This window comes from Mastomys coucha, unplaced genomic scaffold (genome assembly GCF_008632895.1).
Source record: "Mastomys coucha isolate ucsf_1 unplaced genomic scaffold, UCSF_Mcou_1 pScaffold14, whole genome shotgun sequence".
In the NCBI taxonomy this organism is placed as follows: domain Eukaryota; kingdom Metazoa; phylum Chordata; class Mammalia; order Rodentia; family Muridae; genus Mastomys; species Mastomys coucha.
The window spans coordinates 111,487,153-111,502,628 of NW_022196896.1; the positions used below are offsets into that span (position 1 = coordinate 111,487,153).

At 45.8% G+C, this 15,476-nt stretch overlaps 1 long non-coding RNA gene across 7 annotated transcripts in view; it reads right to left on the minus strand.

The window, feature by feature from the left end:
• Positions 1–1,134: 1,134 nt before the first annotated feature.
• The window catches only part of LOC116088685, a 20,485-nt gene continuing 6,143 nt past the window's right edge, over positions 1,135–15,476 (minus strand). For 2 of the 7 annotated variants that reach the window (XR_004117980.1, XR_004117974.1), the window contains exons 3-7: positions 12,640–12,748; positions 9,376–9,505; positions 7,534–7,651; positions 6,419–6,584; positions 1,135–1,280 (exon numbers count right to left, since the gene is read on the minus strand). This is a non-coding gene — a long non-coding RNA (uncharacterized LOC116088685). Of the gene's footprint in view, positions 1,281–4,577; positions 4,848–6,418; positions 6,585–7,533; positions 7,652–9,375; positions 9,506–12,639; positions 12,749–15,476 lie in introns of those variants that run through there. The other 5 variants (XR_004117979.1, XR_004117977.1, XR_004117978.1 and 2 more) reach the window with 5 other exon arrangements.

Consider the following 15,476-nt stretch of genomic DNA (forward strand, 5'->3'; position numbering starts at 1 on the left):
CCCCATCCCTTCACTACCTATGTCATTCCCCACCCCCACTGTCTTAGTCAGGGTTTCTATTCCTGCACAAACATCATGACCAAGAAGCAAGTTGGGAGCTGGGCAGTGGTGGTGCACACCTTTAATCCCAGCACTTGGGAGGCAGAGACAGGCAGATTTCTGAATTCGAGGCCAGCTTGGCCTACAGAGTGAGCTCCAGGACAGCCAGGGCTATACAGAGAAACCCTGTCTCAAAAAACAAAAACAAAACAAAAATAAAAAATAAATAAAGAAGCATGTTGAGGAGGAAAGGGTTTATTCAGCTTACACTTCCACCTTGCTGTTTCCTCACCAAAGGAAGTCAGGACTGGAACTCAAGCAGGTCAGGAAGCAGGAGCTGATGCAGAGGTCATGGAGGGATGTTCCTTACTGGCTTGCTTCCCCTAGCTTGCTCAGCTTGCTTTCCTATAGAACCCAGGACTACCAGGCCAGGGATGGCGCCACCCACAATGGGCTCCCACCCTTGATCACTAATTGAGAAAATACCTTACAGCTGGATCTCATAAAAGCATTTCCTCAAGAGAGGCTCCTTTCTGTGTGATAACTCCAGCTTGTGTCAAGCTGACACACAAAACCAGCCAGTACACCCACTTATCCCATTCCATACTCCATCCTCCACCCCCAACCCGTGTAAATGCTTGGGAAGTGCCTTAGACTTTTGTGTGCCTTAGACTTTTGTCTGTGGCAGGCCTGAGGGTGAGACATGAAGAGTGTGATTTGACTTTTGGCCATAGTGGGAACCAAGACTCATGAACTTTTACAGGAAGTGGTGACTCCTTCCTTGGGGGACCTCAAGGCCCGAGCTCACGAGCCCTGGAAGCCCAAATAGTGTTACAGAATGGTTTACTAAAAATCCCCTGAGGGTCTTGTGGTCTGAAGGCTGCTCTCCGCATTCATGTGGCTCTGTCAAGATGTCTGGAGTCGCAAGCTTGGGCCAGGTTATGTAGACCATATTGAGTGTTTTTAAAAGAACCTTAAATGTCACCTGTCCCCATAACTATTTCACACCCTTCACTTCAGTCAACAATATCCCCCACCTCCATGAGGAGGGCAGAGCTATTGAGTGTTAAGACTCTACAATCAGCAGAAACCACATTTAGCTTCTAAAAGGATTCCAGTCTGTATTTATGAGTCCTTCCAGTTGCCAGGTTCGTAGACCACTAAGGGGAGGCCAATCTCCTTTATAGGTGATTGGAACCTCCAGTGCAGCTTCAGAAGCCAAGAGTGGGAACATCTCCAACCTGTACAGAAAGAAGTTTTGGTCAGTCCATTACCACTAGGACAGCTGCAATCAAAAGAGAGGAGAGAGGGAGGGAAGAAGTGAGGGAGGGAGAGAGGAAAAAAGTGAGGGAGGGAGAGAGGGAGGGAAAGAGGGAGGAAAGAAGTGAGGGAGGGAGAGAAGGGAGAGAAGAAGGAAGAGAAGAAGGGAGAGGAAGGGAGAGAGGGAGAGAGGCAGAGCCAGGAGGATTCCAAGTTCCGGGAAACCCTCTCCCACACTGAGAGACCTCATCTCAAAATGTTAACAAGCAGGTGGAGGGCCTGCGGCACTCTGGCTCTGGACGCTGGTGGTGTAAAATGATGTGGCTGATTAGGAAACAGTTCTGCTAGGAAAATACCCTAGAGCACACACTTACCATGTGCAAAAGCCCAAGGTTTGCTCTCCAGCATCCCCCAAAAGAAAATGTGTAAACAGTTACCATAAAATTTGGTCATCCACTCCTAGGGACACCCTCAAAGGGTGAGGAACGGACATTCAAGCAAAGATCTGCATATGAGCATCAACAGCACTGCTCACAAGACCAGAAGACAGACAAACAGGCTGCAGAAAACCCAGACAAACAGGCTGCAGAAAACCCGTAGGATGGATATTCAATCCTAAAAAAGCAATGGGTACTGAGTGGTGCTGTGAAAGGATGGATCTTGAAGAAAACACTCTGTATTGTACAATTTTATATTCAGGAACCATCCAGAATGGGCACCTCCACAGACACGAAACACTCCATGGCTGCCAGGGCTGCAGTAGGGAAACGGGAAGGAATCAATTACCAGGAGTGAGGTTTCTCCACGAGTAATTCATGCACAACCTAGTGAATATCGCAAAAGTTACTGAATGCACACTTTAAAGTGCACTGTATGTTGCATGAATTTTGCCTCAAATTTTAAAGAGCATATACTCTCTTTTTAAAATATATATCTAATATTTGTTTCTATATTTTATGTTTTGCCTGCCTTTATGTCTGTGCACCACATGTGTGCCCGGTTCCCTCAGAGATCTGAAGAGGGTGTCGGATCCTCTGGAATCTGTGTTACAGAGGATGTGAGCCACCATGTAGGTTCTGGGATCAGAACTCACTGCAAAGGCTGTGAGTGCTCTTAACTGCTGAGCCATCACTCCAGCCTCCAGCCCCATCCACACCACTGTTTTCTTGGAGACACTGTCTCACTGCATATCCATAGATGTCTCTAGCTCTGATCCTCCTGCCTCAGCCTTCCAAGTTCTGGGATTGTGTGTGAGTTGCCACATACAGTTTAAAAGCATCTACTGTAACTGAAGCAGGCAACACAAACATCAGCTCTCTGCTTGCAGCATTTCATAACCTGCCAAAGACAAAATCCCTCACCCAAAAGATACCCCTAAAGCTTCTGTGTCCCTAAGAGGCAGGCAGGAGGGGCCCCCGCTCCGGGATGGCCTCGCTCCACTCTGGACTTTGTCCTTGGACTTTCTCAGAACTTTTAGAATCTGGAGGTTGTGCAGGATCCAGAAGGAGCTCTGCACTCCCCGTGGCCCAGCAATAAGGCATGTCATGTGGTCTTCCCAGGTACCCAGCATCAGTGGATTCCACAGAAATCAACCACAGAAGGGTTCCTCACGATAGAAGGATGCTCCAGCACTAGATGGAAAGAAAGTGGGTAGTGGGCGGCTGTCAGTAGATAATAAAGTTTAGGGTAAGAAGCAAAAGAAGAAATATTGAAAAGAGAAAAATCAGAGTGTGTGGGTGTGTCGGATACGTTGAAGAGAAGTACAGAGATATAAAAGAGAAACCGTGGGAGGGGGAGGTGGGCAGTGAGGCTTGTGCACTGTATCTCAATTTCACTTCAGAGTCATACACACACACACACACACAAACGCACACGCACACACGTACGTTATCAGACATAAATGTATGTTTAGCATATTTAAAAGCTAAAATGAAATTTGAAAGGGCAGAGTAATGCAAACAGACACAAACCAGTCTGGTATCTCGTTGAACTGAAAACCACACAGAGCCAGGAATCAATTGAAGCACTCTGATTGCACACAACGGGTTTGTTCTGAGTATATCTGATATTTGGTAGATTTACTGATACTGCCCTTATCATTCTGAAACTCTTCTCCACACGATATCATAGAAAACAAACACACACACACACACACACACACACACACACACACACACACACACACGCTCTTTACTGGAAAGGGATGAAAGGCACTAGCAGTAAGTAGAAGTTAAAGAGAAACCCTACCAACGTTACCTTTGAGATGGAGAGACCAGTTTGGATTTGTGATTAAAAACAGAAGAATGTCTTAGTTCTGCCCACTGAAGGGCACAGAAGCCCTGACAAGCCAGTGACCGTGGGCACAGGTACCACCAAGTCCTGTACACCACAATGGTTCAGAAGTAAGGGCTCCTCGAAACGGTGATTGATTCCAGGTCTGGGGCTAAGAATGTGTCACAAGCCTAGCATGCCATATCTGATCAGAAAAGAAGACAGGAGTCAGTGATAAATGTTCTGGGAACTAATCCCAGGTCCTGTGCAAGAGCACCTGTGCTCTTAGCTGTGCATCCACCTTCCCAGCTCCCGAATTACTTTTTTTTAAAATTGCAGTCTTGCCAAACAAATTCAGAAGCTGATCTCAGGCTGCTCAAAGGTGCAACAAGTTGGATGCCAAAATGAACAAGGACAGCCAGGCACTACACACGTGTCTGGTATACTCAGAGGCAACATGAGGGCATCAAATCCTCCGGCACTGCGGTTTCAGATGGTTCTGAACTACCATGCAGGTTCTGGGAATTAACCCCAGGTCCTGTGCAAGAGCAGCAAGTTCTCTCAGCTGCCCACCCACCTCCCTAGATCCCCAGTTAGTATTATTTTTAATTGAAATCCTTGCAGAAACAAATAACCAAGTAGTATATATAAGGGAATAAAGACTTTAAAATACCATTCTGCATCCACCAGGATTTTCCCCAAGCAAGATCCATCAGTTCCTGAGTGAACCTGGTGCCCCACTGAAGCTCTCGCCGTGCCAAGATCCCACAAAGTACTGATTACAAACAAAACTGGAGAGAGGCTTGGTGATCAAGTTCATTATCGGCAGCCCATCTGCCATTATTTGATCTCAATTACATGCAATGAGTGGATAACGGATGTGGGACCCGAGCCCCAAATTCTAAGCCCAAATTCTGCACTGATAACCATGTTAGTGATGACGCCTCTACAGTCAGAGCAGACGCTTCCGAAACAGTCATGCCACAAAAAGCAAACAAGAAGTAATGGTAAAAAGGCAAGGAAAGATCTATTTTAGACAAAAGACGCACTGACTAAAGAGCCATGTTTAGTCATGAATCTTGATTGCATCCTGGGTAGGGGAAAAATGCTCCCCGTATAAAAGACATCTGGGGGACATCTGCAGAGCCCAAAATGCAGGTGGTGTGCTGCCTGCTGCTATTACTGCAATCACAGCATTGTGGTTTTAGGGCAGAGTGGCCTTATTAGGAGATGTTGAGTCTATTTGGAAGGGAGGCCTCAAGATGTCACCAGTTTGCCTGCAAACAGAAGTATTTGGAGAGGGGGTTGGGGGGGAGAGAGAATATATGTTAACAATTGCAGGATCAGTAAGTCCTTGTACTTGTCTTTCAAATCCACAGGCTTGGATTTCCCAAAACAGACATGCTGTGGGAAAGTGGCAAGACACACAGAGAACACTGTAACAGACCCAAGGCTCCTGCCACCATGGAGACTAGCTCTCTGCATTACAGAGCAGGCTAATCCCCTTTATGAAGTTCCCTTGAAGAGCAGAAAGTCTTCCCTTCTGTTTCCTTGAACCTTTTCCCACCCCAACCTCCAATTCAGCACCTGGCAAAATCCCTAATCCATGTGGGCACTGACCCCCGAGGACCCTGTACATGTTTAGGAAACACCCATGGCAGACGGTATAGATGGAAAGGGAGAGATCCCCATGCCCAGAGCACTGGTGGGGAATCTCCGCAGCACAGCCTAGTTCTGGGCCTCTGAAGCCCCTGGCAGGTTTCAGCCCAGTGTTCTTGTCTAGTATACCTGTTCCTATGTGGCTCTGCAAAAGACGCCACTGCGGTGGCTCCAAATAGCATCCAGGGCTGGTGAGGTGCTGAGTGGGTACAGGCACACACCACGTGAGCCTGATGATCTGAGTTCAATCTTGGAACTCATGTAAAAGAAGAGACCCGACTCCACAAAGCTGTCTCTGGTCTCCATGTGTGCACTATGGGACAGATGCCTATGCACGGGCACTATATTTTAAAAATTAAAAGTACATTCATTCATCTATGTATTCAGCTATCTGACCAGTATTCCTGCAGCACCAACAATGCATAGGCAGTTCTGGAACCACGGGAGACGACAGAGAGCGAGGAACGGTGGTCTTTTTTCTCACAGAAAAAAAATGACAGGAGAGGGAAAAGGAGGGCCCATCAGAGATGGTGGTGGGAGGAGCTATCGGAACTGACATTTGCCTGACGTGCAGTGCAGTGTTCCAGTTTGAATGTGCTTTTTTTCTGCGTGGCCTCTAAAGGTTGATGTGTTGAGAGCTTGGTCTTCAATGTGGCAGTCCTGGGAGGGAATGCAACCTTTGACAGGAAGGGCCTCATGGTTAATAGTTAATCATGGGAGAGTCGGACACAGGAGGCCTTCATGTAGTTCTTGAGGGGTCCTGGTTAAGTCTTGCAAGACTGAGCTGGACAGTGGTGACACACGCCTTTAATCCCAGCACTTGGGAGGCAGAGACAGGCAGATTTCTGAGTTCGAAGCCAGCCTTGTCTACAGAGTGAGTTCCAGGACAGCCAGGGCTATATAGAGAAACCCTTTCTTGAAACCACCCCCACAAAAAAACAAAAAACAAAAAAACAAACCTAAGTCCTGCAATACTGAATTGAGTTTTAGTTTGTTTGTTTTTTGAGGTGGCAGAAGGTGATATTGTTGTTTGTTTGTTTTTTCAGAGACAGGGTTTCCCTGTGTACTCCTGGATGTCTTTGAATTCATTCTGCCTACCAGGCTGGCCTCAAACTCAGAAATCCACCTGCCTCTGCCTCCCAAGTGCTAAGATTAAAGGCATGCAGCACCACCACCACCTGGCACGAACCAGTGAATTGTTACCAGAGAGGAAACCTGGCTTCTGAGTTTCTCTAAGTCAACACGTGACTGCTTCCTCTTGCACGGGAGTCCAGCATGATGCTGTCAGCCAGACTGCGATGTAGCCAGAGAGCTCTCACCAGAGCCAGGTGCATGCTGGTGCTGCACTTGTGAATCTACAGAAATATGAAAGAAATAAAACTTACTTTAATAAGTACAGGCATTTTTGTAATAGCAGAGTGTGATGGTTTATATATATATGCTCCGTCCAAGGAGTTGCACTATTAGGAGGTGTAACCCTGTTGGAGGAGGTGTGTCTCTGTGGGTGTAGCCTCTAAGAACCTCACCCTGGCTGACTGGGAGCCAGTATTCTGCTGGCAGCCTTCAGATAAAGATGTAGAGCTCTCAGCTCAGCCTGCACCGTGCCTGCCTGGATGCTGCCATCCATGTTCCCACCTTGATGATAATGGACTGAACCTATGAACCTGTAAGCCAGCCCCAATTAAATGTTGTCCTTCTAAGAGTTGCCTTGGTCATGGTGTCTGTTCACAGCAGTAAAACCCTAAGACAGAAGGGAAACCCGAGCAAATACAAACAGGAAAATAACTTCCAAATATTGTGTGTGTGTGTGTGTGTGTGTGTGTAGTAGTAGTAGTAGTAGTAGTAGTAGTAGTAGTAGTAGTAGTAGTAGTAGTAGTAGATTTGGGAATGATAAAATATTGAGGAATAATCTCAGGGACCCAGCTTATAAAGTGGACAGACAATGATAGATAACTTTCTTTAGGAAGTTCTAGAAGAGACACACAGGAGTAGCGGGGTAGAAGGATGTCCACGAAGGCCACTGAACACACACTGAAGTAGCTCACAGTTATGAATATGTGAACTGTTTGTGAATTAGTGGCCATAAAAGCTATGTATGGCAGGACATCATTTTTTTTTAAAATTATGTATGTATATGGGTGTTTTGTCTGTATGTATGTCTATACATAAGAAAAAGACAACAGAATTCATGGTTCTACAATTATAGACAGCTGCAAGTTGCATGCTGGGAATTGAACTCAGGACCTCCAGAAGAACAGCCAGTGCTCTTAACCACTGAGCCATCTCTAGCCCAAAGGCACCTACCTTGTTCCTCTTCTGGAAATGACTACTCTTCTCAGGAAGATATGCTCAGATTCATCTCAATTCTGAGTACTTCCTTGCTGAAGGGCAGTTCTGGCAGGATGCTGTTGTTGGCAAAGCCCTGTAGAGGGGAAGTGATCCGGAAACTTGGGAACACACAGGCCTGTGTGCGCATACATACACCCGAGCACAATTCTTTGGGGATTTGCTAGCCCAAAGGTGTCTGATCTGCCCTGCAGAGGTTCACAGTGGTTCATGCCACTCATATTTGAAGAAGAAGAAATCCCAGGGATCGTGCTGGAGAATGGAACCTTCCCTCCAGACGCCAATGGAGTTACCCCAACACTAAGAGATTCTCCATGCAGGAAATGTGTTGTGTGGGAAATGTAGCAATGGAATGGAATCCCTTCCAGGCGGATATCCCAAAGGAGAGGCAAAACAGGCCATATATGGAAAAAAGGTGGGGAGAGGATAGAGCAAACACCCCAGGAATCAGACAATGTGGGTAGGCGGTGTGCTCTCTGCTTGAGGCTTCTGCAACACAAGACCACAAACTTGGTAACTTAAAAACTTTCATCTCGCCGGGCGGTGGTGGCGCATGCCTTTAATCCCAGCACTTGGGAGGCAGAGGCAGGTGGATTTCTGAGTTCGAGGCCAGCCTGGTCTCCAGAGTGAGTTCCAGGACAGCCAGGGCTATACAGAGAAACCCTGTCTCGAAAAAAAACAAAAAAAAAAAAAAAAAACTTTCATCTCTGAAGACTAGAACCTCAAAATGAAGGTGCCAGCAGGGCCACATTCCCTCTGAGGCTCTAGAGAACAGCCTGGTCTTTTCTCTTCCAGCTGATGGCTTCCAGTGACCTTGGCTTGTAAATGTAACACTCTAATCTCTGCTTTTGCCTGCATCTCTTCCTCTATGTCTCTCTCTCCTCTGAACCTCCTTGAGAAGGACACATAAGAACCGAGTAAACAGGGACATCTCAGAAAAACACTGAGGCCAGGAATTTCCTTAATAAGATAAGCTCAGGAACTTTAGGAAGGTAGTGGAACTCTCCAGAAAGGAAAGGCTAATTAACATTCCTCGGATCACAGGGTGAGAACCAACCTGCAGGTGGGGACACATTCTGAAGGGTGGACCTTTGCCCACCTTCAGACAAGGGAAGTCCTTGCCACCTCATTCCCTGAAGACCAATCAGTTTAAAAAGTCACACTGTTTTGCCAATCACATTGTGTCTAATGGCTGCTGCCCTGAAAAATGTATAAAAGCTCACTGAACAAGCTGTGTGGAGTCGCCTCCTTTCCTTAGGGTCTGGGAGGGCCCCAGTACACTGGAATATTAAAATTCCTCATGCTCTTTGCATCGATCAGGCTCCATATGATTCACTCAGGGGGTCTCTGTTAAGCTAAGGCTTGACAGGGTCTTACAACATCTCTTTGGATTGGGGGTTCATCCAGAAGGAGGTCCTATGAATCATTTCCTCTTAAGGTTTTTTTGATATTTGCACAGACCCTGTTTCCAAATAAGGTTACCTTCCCAAGAATTATAATTTGGACATAAGACTGTGTTATCAAACCATCGAGCATGGGAGGCAGTGGTTAAGCTCACTGGCTTTCTGACTTGGTGATGGCGTCTTGTGGCAAGGACCACTCATTCTGGGACTACACTGAGAAACCCAGCCCTGCCGCAAATTCTCACCACTGAAGAAAACACAAAGCATTCTGGGAAATGCTGGTGGACTCCATCTATGCAAATGGTCCTCTCTTCAATGGCTGTTCCCATGTCTCCTGCACTAAAGTACTTTGCTCATTAACCCAGAACCCAAATGGCCCGCCATTCGTGGAACTTACAGCTTTGGGCGTTGGTTTTGCTTGTCCAACCTGCTGAAGTCTTATGCAAATGATCCTTTCGCAATGATTCCTGAGCAGGCCATGTGATGGCTGTTATATACCAGATTTGGACCTGTTCTATCCATGATGCCTAGGAGTTGGGGAGTGAGAGCCACAAAAATCAGTACCGGAAGCTAAAATGCCTGTGGTCCAAGTCATCCTATAAAGTTTAAAGTGTAAACCAAGGGGGCTGATACCTCCATATTTCAGAGAAAAACCCACTGGCCACCACACACTATAGGTGGGGCTCCTGCAGCCTGGGCAGGTTGAGTTTGAGGGATGGCTGAGAAACAGAAGGACGAAATGTGCTAAAGAGATCTTTCTCTCTTTCTCCTCCATGCCCAGATTTTGTAGTTAGCTTCCCTACACTGTGGGGAGGAATTCACGGCATGCCACGTTTGTGGATGAGCCCTTTACAACTGTTTGGGCCACAGAGCAGGGCAGGTGCTGGGTTCAAGTCACCATGTGAAAAAAAGGGACCAGAGATGAAGCCCACACCTATGGTTTTACTACTCCGAGGGATTCATTCAGAGACCACTCGAGCCCTTTCCACAAAAGGAATTCGGTGAAAAATTAACACGGAGCTAAATCACCTCTTTGTCCTGTTTTCTGGTCTTCCAGGCTGAGACTCTTCCTTGACTAAAAGGTGGCAAAGACAAGGCTCTTCCTTCCTGGGCAATTGTTTGCCCATCCATAGGGATTCTTTCATTCTGAGGGTTCCTGGATCTCTATCATCATCCCTCCATCACCCCCATCCTCCCAGCTCCTCACGCACCTCCGACCTCATCTCCCCAAACTCTCACAGCCCCTCCCCTGAAGAAGCCCAGGGACGTAGTCTGTGCCTCGGGGTAGGAATGGATCTCTGTGCCAGCTCTTGACCTCTCCCTTCAGCAGGCATCACTGCCCCAAGAAGGATGGATAATAGCTGTGAACTGGGTACCTTGCCTTCCTTTCTTCTAGAATTCAGCAGCTTTGGAAATTGGAACATTGGCCTGCTTTTTAAACAGCCTCCCAGCTAAGCCCCAGGGGAGACGGCAACTCACTGGGGGCCTCCAACGGTTGGATGAATTAAAAATATTCACTGAACAACTCTTACCCAGTATGAGGCCAAAGGTATGGGCACAAACTCAAGAGTTATAGGAAAGTTACAATGTCTGTCCCTTCAAACCTACTCTGCGGGCTCTCTACCTTCTATCTTGTCTCCCTCTTCTCTTCCCTGAGGGCAAGAATCGTCATCCCTTCCGTCTGACTCAGCTGAGAGTTGAGGGTTCCAGAACTGGAACTGGGTTCCCAGGAAGAATGAAACCGAAAAGAGATGCCTAGAAATGGGACCCCCAGGCAATGGGCTGATTCCCTCTGTTCAACCCCGCTCAGGACTCCAGCAACAACGGTCCTGAGGCTTTGAAGACGAAAGCAGAGGACAAACTTTGAAGAGAGTTCCAAGTTTGCACACAACTCTTCCGGCACCGGTCCCGCCCCTGGGGACTCCCCAGGGCCACCAAGATCAAAGAGCGAGCGACAGTGCCTCTGGTCTTCTAACCTGCAGCCATGCAGCGCCCCCTGGTGGTAGCAGTCTCTTTTGGTTTCCCTAACTCGGCAGAGGCCATCTAACTCCTCCTCCTCCTTAAAACTTGAGGACCTTTCTCTTTTCCGTTTTCAAAAGAAATGTGCTTCATGTGACTTGACAAACAGTTACAATTTCTGTATTATGTATATTACAACTTCTAAAAATTTAAGTACCATACACTTATTTTTTTTTTCAAAACACAAAGAAAATTCCATATCAATTTCGCCAAATAAAAATTCAGGTCATACAGTTAAATTCGGATTTAAGAGCCATAAAAGATAATTGCACAGGCAATTATTTTATAATTGATCTAAAATTCAAGTTTAAGTGCCTTTTGTATGTTCATTTGCTAAATCTGGCCACTCCATACCTTTAACATAGCTTCCCCTTTCCTGATGGAGGTTTTTACTAAATAAAAGGGTGTTGTTCGTAAGGCAAACTGTTCAGTAACTTAATTTCTCTACTTAACAGCTTGCCATAAACATCTCTCCTTGTCTCCAGTGTTTTCTTTAATGACCTGGACTTTTAGATGTCTGGAGATGACTGTAGTCTCTCAAGCTCTTCTTTTATCCCCAACCCAAGAGTCTTTTCTGTTCGTTCCCTGGCTATGACCCTTCTGAGGACACACCAGCCTCAATTGTTGTAACACAAATAAGCACAGGTGGGACTTTCCTCCAACTAAAGCCTCAACCTCAGAATTCAGACTGTGTGAGTGTAATCCCAGTGGTCTGTTCTGTTGTCTTGTATGTTGCCTGGAACTGCTCAGTCAAACTTCGACTGTGACCCAAGGCAATAGTAACCATGGTGACCGCTGTGGGGTTCAGTCTGTCTTCTCCCACTAGATGACAACCTCCACACAGTCAGAAACTTCTCATGCCCATTAGCATCTCTCACATTTTTATAGGATAGTCAAATCGATTGTGCATGGCTAGCATTCAAAAACTTCATGATAAAAAACTATACCCCAGGGGCTGGAGAGATGGCTCAGCGGTTAAGAGCACTGACTGCTCTTCCAGAGGTCCAGAGTTCAATTCCCAGCAACCACACGGTGACTCACAACAATCTGTAATGGGATCTGACGCCCTCTTCTGGAGTGTCTGAAGACAGAGACAATGTACTCACACACATGAAATAAATGAATAAATCTAAGACAAACAAACAAACAAAAAACTATACCCCAGAAAAGGTAAGAGCCTCCCATAGCTGGAGGTTTGGGAATAGAGGCAGGGGATAAAAGGTGAGGGCTTAGGGTCTCTGCAGAGAGAAAGATGGCTTTGGTCAGACATACTGAACTTGGTCCCTTGCTCTGCTATTTTCTGGTTATATGATTTGATTGTCCCATCTTATAATACACCACAACCTCATGGCTTAAACCAGGACATCTTTGCCATCTTCCAGTTCTAGTGGCTGACCAGCTCTGAGCTGCAGTCCCCTTTAGAGGTGGAGAGGATCGGCTTCTTCACCTCTCCTACCTCTAAGACTTGACCTTCAAAGGCTCCTTTGACCTTCAAAGTCAACATTCTGACTTCATTTCCTCTACCTTTCTTTTGAGGATCTTTGGGGATAGAATAGACCCACCTGGGGAAATTCAGAATACTCTGTTTTTAAAACCACATGTATCTTTCCATCCCCTTCCTTGGGTAACCTAACATACTCACCATAGGTTAGAAGGGGGCATCTGCGAGGGACTGACCGACAGGATGCCGACCACAGAACTACGGTAATGACGGAACCTCTGACAGGCTGGATGTTTATAAAATGGAGTTCCTATAGGAAGTGTAGATTAGGAAGAGACAATAATTGTGTTAGTTTATAATGTGCAATTTACCTCAGAACGTAATGGGCTGAACCAATACCTTCTCAGCCCACGGGTGGGAATCAAACGACAGTGCAGCTCAGGTGAGTGGTTCTAGTTGATGCCTTTCCCAAAGTTGCAAACAAGATATATATATATATAAAGTTGCTGGGCAGTGGCGCATGTCTTTAATCCCAGCACTTGGGAGGCAGAGGCAGGCGGATTTCTGAGTTCGAGGCTAGCCTGGTCTACAGGGTGAGTTCCAGGACAGCCAGGGCTATACAGAGAGACCGTGTCTTGAAAAACCAATATATATATATATATATATATATATATATATATATATATATATATATATATATGAAGTCATTTAAGTTTGACTAAGGCTGGACACTTCCAAGTTGGTGTCTTTAACAGGGGCTGGTAGGGAAGGCTTCACTCCCTTGCCTCTCTCCATGGGATTGCAAGAATGTCCTCATACTACAAGCAGGTGACATCCTCTACTGATCCCAGCAAAGACAACATAAACCAGAATGTCTTTCATCTTTAATATAGCCAGGTATATTTTTGTTATTTGAAATAATTCAGAAATAAAAATTAACTATAACGTTCCTCAGAAGTGTCAGGCTACTATCAAGAAGAATCTTTTTCGGGGTCAGAGAGATGGTGCAGCAGTTCAGGGCAGAAGCTGCTCTTGCAGAGGACCCAGGTTCAATTCCCAACTACACTCTGTAGCTCACAACCACCTATAACCCTACTTCCAGGAGACACAGTGCCCTCTTCTGGATTCCAAGGTACTGCATACACAGTGCACATGCACATAAATAAATATAAATGGTCTTTGTTAAAACAATTCTTTCTCCTATTCTGGACAGGGACAGCACGAGGACAAGATGTAATTACTAGCGTCTCCCGGTTTCAACTGCAGATCCATCAGGATTCGCCCCCGGAGGATTTAGATTTAATAAGGCTTACAAGATTAGGATTTTAGTTGTTGTGCCCATTGATTGAGTTACCGTTGTTTTTTTTTTTTTTTTATTATTATAAATGAGTACACTGTAGCTGTCTTCAGACCACCAGAAGAGGGCGTCAGATTTCATTATGGGTGGTGGTGAGCCACCATGTGGTTGCTGGGATTTGAACTCAGGACCTTCAGAAGAGCAGTCGGCACTCTTACCCACTGAGCCATCTCACCAGCCCCCGTTACCGTTGTTTCTAAACTAAGTCTGTGTGGTGCTCTCCTTCACGGGGCAGTCCGACTGGGTTCAAGAGAGAAAGTTCAGAGCTTCTGATGGGTTCTGGCCAAGACTTCATGGTGGATAGCCTCAGGATGACAAGAACACATGTAGGAGGGAGAGATCCCAGGGCGAGATAGGAGAGGCCGGTTTTGAAGAAACGGATGCTCAGCTTCATGTTCATAGCATCCACAAAATACAGCTGCTTGGAAGAAACAGAACCATTGCTTATGGTGAAGCTCAGAGGAGCAAATACATCCTGATGCCATGTGGTTTGAACTTAACTTTAAAGAAAAAACTGGAGATTTACTATGGCACATGGATTTTCCCTTTACTGACTCCTGGGAGAAGCAGGTGCTGACCATAAGGAAATGGATACACATTCCCTTGGAACTTTTGAAAACATTTGTTCAAATGGTGTCATATGGATAATCTTCTCATAAAAGCTGTATGATCGCTTCTCGGCCTTTTGGCTAAGATCAAGTGTAGTAAAGGCTGTCTGAACCAATGGTCAAATAAAAGGAAACAATGGAAGCATGTTGGGAAGGTCTAACTTTGCTCACCCTGCTGACAGACACACCTGTGCAACACCCTTGGTAATGCTTTATCCTCTGTTTTAGAAGTTCTTGTTGTTGTTGTCCTCCTCCTTTCCCTCCTCCTCCTCCTCTTCCTCTTCTTCTCCCTCCTCCTCCTCTTCCTCTTCTCCCTCCTCCTCCTCCTCTTCCTCTTCTTCTCCCTCCTCCTTCTCCTCCTCCTCCTCCTCCACCTTTATTTACTTGTGGTAGTACTAGTGTGTGTATCAGAGGATAACTTATGACAGTCAGTTCTCTCCTATTAGTTGAGTTTGAGTTGAACAAAGGTGGTCAGGCTTGATGACAAGTGCCTTTACCCGCTGAGCCATCTCACCAGACCTATTTGGGAACTTTTTATGGAAAAGGCAGGACCTAGATGGATGACCTTCTCAGTCCCTGCCAATGATCTAGACCTGGATGCAGTAATTATAGTATATGTATTTTCCCTCTTGCACTAATAACAATGAATATGACCAACAATCACCAAAGCCTGTCTGGGCCCTTTCAGTTGCTAAGCCTTGTAAAGGGAGATGGAGTGGCCTTGCTGGTTAATAAAATAAATCTCAATCTTTGTAAAAAAAAAAAAATTCTTTCTTAAGTTAAAGGTCATATGGGATGCCAATATGCCCACTGGATACCAGACAAGGTGTCTCAAACATAATCAAGGCCTCTCTCACTCCCCCGCCTATGAATTGCCTTAATTCAACTTTTTAATCTAAGCAGGGCTTCATTGACTTTCAAAAACCTAGAAATCATTATTTTTATAAAATTTAATATAGTAAAAGAGCTTTCCCCCATTCTTTCATGTTTTTTTAAAAGTGACCCTTTAACTATGTCCTCAAAAATGTGAAGCCAGGAGCTAGGGCTACACAGAAAAACCCTGTCTCAAAAAA